The following is a 4,590-nucleotide window of genomic DNA, read 5'->3' as shown; positions in this document are numbered from 1 at the left end:
TATTCAGAGTCTACTATGGAACATCACAGTTTATTTATTGGAGTTCATATGATAAGCATAATAAACTCAAGTACTTTAATGGTCTAAATACAAGCACACCTGAAGGACTTGGTTTTCACATGGTACTCCTTAACTACCTATGTAGACTTAAGACAATTTAGGCTAAACAGATCACTTCTCAAATTTGTGCAGAACAGCAATGGTAATGGCATATAACATGTTTTCTTAAAATTTCTGTTGATGTTGTTCAGTCGCTAAGTCATGTCTGAATTTTTGTGACCCCATGAACTGCAACACGCCTGGCTTCCCTGTCCATAAAGAATATATGTTATCTACATATTCTGGGTTATTTCTCCCAGAAATCTTGATTCCAGCTTGTGAGTAATCCAGCCTAGCAGTTTGCATCATGTGCTCTGCATATAAGTTAAATAAGGAGGGTGACATTATACATCCTTGATGTACTTCTTTCCCAATTTTGAATCAGTCCATTGTTCCATGTCCAGTTCTGTTTCTTCTTGTCCTACATACAGGTTTTTCAGGAGGTAGATAATGTGGTCTGGTATTCTCATTTCTTTAAGAATATTCCCCAGTTTGTTGTGAGCCACACAATCAAAGGCTTTAGTGTAGTCAGTGAAGCAGAAGTAGATTTTTTTTTAATTTTTTAACTTTACAATATTGTATTGGTTATGCCATATATCAAAATGAATCCGCCACAGGTATACATGTGTTCCCCATCCCGAACCCTCCTCCCTCCTCCCTCCCCATACCATCCCTCTGGGTCATCCCAGTGCACCAGCCCCAAGCATCCAGTATCGTGCATCGAACCCGGACTGGCGACTCGTTTCATATATGATATTATACATGTTTCAATGCCATTCTCCCAAATCATCCCACCCTCTCCCTCTCCCACAGAGTCCAAAAGACTGTTCTATACATCAGTGTCTCTTTTGCTGTCTTGTATACAGGATTATCGTTACCATCTTTCTAAATTCCATATATATGCGTTAGTATACTGTATTGGTGTTTTTCTTTCTGGCTGACTTCACTCTGTATAATAGGCTCAAATTTCATCCACCTCATTAGAACTGATTCAAATGTATTCTTTTTAATGGCTGAGTAATACTCCATTGTGTATATGTACCACAGCTTTCTTATCCATTCATCTGCTGATGGACATCTAGGTTGCTTCCATGTCCTGGCTATTATAAACAGTGCTGCGATGAACACTGGGGTACACGTGTCTCTTTCCCTTCTGGTTTCCTCAGTGTGTATGCCCAGCAGTGGGATTGCTGGGTCATAAGAAGTAGATTTTTTTTAATTCCCTTGCTTTTTCTATGATCCAACAGATGTTAGCAATTTGATCTCTGGTTCCTTTGCCTTTTCTAAATCCAGTTTGTATATTTGGAAGCTCTTGGTTCACTGTACTGTTGAAGGATAGCTTGAAGGATTTTTGAACATAATCTTGCTAGCATGTGAAATGAGTGCAATTGTACGGGAATTTGAACATTCTTTGGCATTGTCTTTCTTTGGAATTGGAATGAAAAATGACCTTTTCCAGTTCTTTGACCACTGCTGAGTTTTCCAAATTTTCTGGCATAATCAGTGCAACACTTATTATAGGATTTGAGATAGCTTAGCTGGAATTCCATCACTTCCACTAGCTTTGTCTGTAGTAATGCTTCCTAAGGCCCACTTGAATTCACACTCCATTATGTCTGGCTCTAGGTGAGTGACTACACCATTGTGATTATCTCAATCATTAAGAGCTTTTTTGTACAGTTCTGTATATTCTTGCCACTTTTTCTTAGTCTCTTCTGCTTCTCTTAGGTCCTTAACTTTTTGTCCTTTATTATGCCCATCTTTGCATGAAATTTTCCCTTGGTATCTCCAGTTTTCTTAAAGAGTTCTCTATTCTTTATATTCTTTTGTTTTCCTCTATTTCTTTCCTTTGTTCACTTAAGAATACTTTTTTATCTCTCTTTGCTGTTCTCTGGAACTCTGCATTCAGTTGGATATATCTTTCCCTTCTCCTTTGCCTTTTGCTTCTCTTCTTTTCTCCACTATTTGCAAGGCCTCCTCAGACAACCACTTTGTCTTCTTGCATTTCTTTTTCTTTGGGATAATTTTGGTCACTGCCTCCTGTAAAATGTTACAAACTTCTGTCCATAGTCTTCAGGCACTCTGTCTACCAGATCTAATCCCTTGGATCTATTTGTCACCTCCACTGAATAATCATAAAGGATTTGATTTAGGCCATACCGGGATGGCCTAGTGGTTTTCTCTACTTTCTTCAAATTCAGCCTGAATTTTGCAATAAGGGGCTGATGATTTGTGCCACAGTCAGCTACCAGTCCTGTGTTTGCTGACTGTACAGAACTTCTCCATATTTGGCTGCAAATAATATAATCAATCTAATTTAGGTACTGATCTCAAACCACAGCAAACTGTTGGAGCTTCAGTCCTTCCAGTGAATATTCAGAATTGACTTCCTTTGGGATTGGTTGTTTTGATCTCCTTCCTGTCCAAGGGACTCTCAAGAGGCTTCTCCAGCACCACAGCATCAATTCTTCAGTGCTCAGCCTTCTTTATGGTCCAATTCTGACATCTGAACATGAAAGTGAAAAGTGAAAGTGAAAGTGAAGTCGCTCAGTCGTGTCCGACTCTTTGCGACCCCATGGACGGTAGCCTACCAGGCTCCTCCATCCATGGGATTCTCCAGGCAAGAATACTGGAGTGGGTTGCCATTTCTTTCTCCAGGAGATCTTCCCAACCCAGGGATCGAACCCTGGTCTCCCACATTGCAAGCAGATGCTTTACCATCTGAGCCACCAGGGAAGCTCTGTACATGACTACTGGGAAAATCATAGGTGTTACTAACTATATGGACCTTTTTTGGCAAACTGATATCTCTGCTTTTTACTATGCTATCTAGGTTTGTCAGAGCTTTTGTTCCAAGCAGCAAGTGTCTTTTAATTTCTTGGCTGCAGTCACAGTCCCCAGTGATTTTGGAGCCTAAGAAAATAAAATCTGTCACTGTTTCCATTGTTTCCCCATGTATTTGCTATGAAGTGATGGGACTGGGTGCCATGATCTTGTTTGAATGCTGTTTTAAGCCACCTTTTTCACTCTCCTTCTTCACTTTCATAAAGAGGCTCTTTAATTCCTCTTCACTTTCTGAATCAGTTTGCACTATTATTCCTATGTTTTTCTGTCTTTAAAACGCATTCAGAACCACAGTCTCTGAGGCCTTAAGCCTAGTTTAACTGATTAATCTCATCAGGGACTCTAATCCATATTCAATCAGTGTACTTTACAAAGCTTGATCCCTGGGTTGGGAAGATCCCCTGGAAAAGGAAATGGCAATCCACTCCAGTACTATTGCCTGGAAAATCCCATGGACAGAGGAACCTGGTAGGCTATAGTCCCATAGGATCGCAAAGAGTTGGACACAACTGAGCAACTTCACTCACTCTACAAAGCCTCATGGTCCAAGGACTATTTATATTACAATCATTTGGGTGTGTAGAGTTATATGTAAAAACTGCAGAGCCATGCACCATGTCCTAGAAATAACTGAATCAAAGTCTCTGAATGTAGAGCATGAAATTGTGATTTTATGAAAGTTAATTAGCTAAATATTAATGGTCTGTTGTATACTGCATTTTACTGTTTGATTCTAACTCACCTACAGAAGGGTTGGACTTTAGAACCAGCAAACAATTGGCAGACAAAATTAGAATCTAAACTTTTCCAAATTCCAAAGTAGTGATGTTTTCCATGCCTTCTGCTACTTTTCAAAAGACAAATCATTCCTGCTATAGAATTTTGTAAAGATTGTCATAGTGCAGCTTTTTAGGGATAGGAATACTATTACTGAAAATTTCATCTTGTAAATTTCACCATTTTAGACAGGGTCAAAAGTAGGATGAAGAGGATGAAGGGAGTGAGACACTTAATTTACTTCACATACAAAATTTAAAGGAACACTAAAAAAGCGCAGTAATTCAGATAATACCATTTTAATGCAACATTTTAAAAAAATCAAAGTTAATATAAAAATATCACTGATGACCAAAATATCAAAACTTTAAAGACATGATCAATATTAGTAATTTTTCCTTCTGGCTCAGGGTCTAATATGGCTTGACATTACATTGACTGTAGAAGCACATAATTTAAACTGCTCCATTATTTTGGGGACATATGTATAAAAAGACACAGCTTCTGTCTATGAGCAGTGTAAAAAGTTGTTGAGAAACAGACAATTCAGCATAACATGACTGGAAAGGTCATTGTTGTACCTTAAGAACTTAAGCATGCCGGTCACTGACAGAGTTGTATTTCTCCCCAAATTCTTATGTTGAAGATCTAACCCCTGTGTGTTTTAATGTGGCTGAATTTGGAAATAGGATTTTTAAAGAGGTGATTAAGTTAAAACCCATAGGATAGGGCCTAATCCAATGTGACTGATGTCCTTAAAAGAGGAAATTAAGATACACAGAGGGATATACCAGGGAAGTGTGCACACAAAAGAAAGGCCTTGTGAGGATACAGCAAAGACGCAGCTGTCAGCAAGTCATGGAGAGAGGC

This window comes from Bos indicus, chromosome 14 (genome assembly GCF_029378745.1).
Source record: "Bos indicus isolate NIAB-ARS_2022 breed Sahiwal x Tharparkar chromosome 14, NIAB-ARS_B.indTharparkar_mat_pri_1.0, whole genome shotgun sequence".
In the NCBI taxonomy this organism is placed as follows: domain Eukaryota; kingdom Metazoa; phylum Chordata; class Mammalia; order Artiodactyla; family Bovidae; genus Bos; species Bos indicus.
This window is presented reverse-complemented; position numbering follows the sequence as displayed.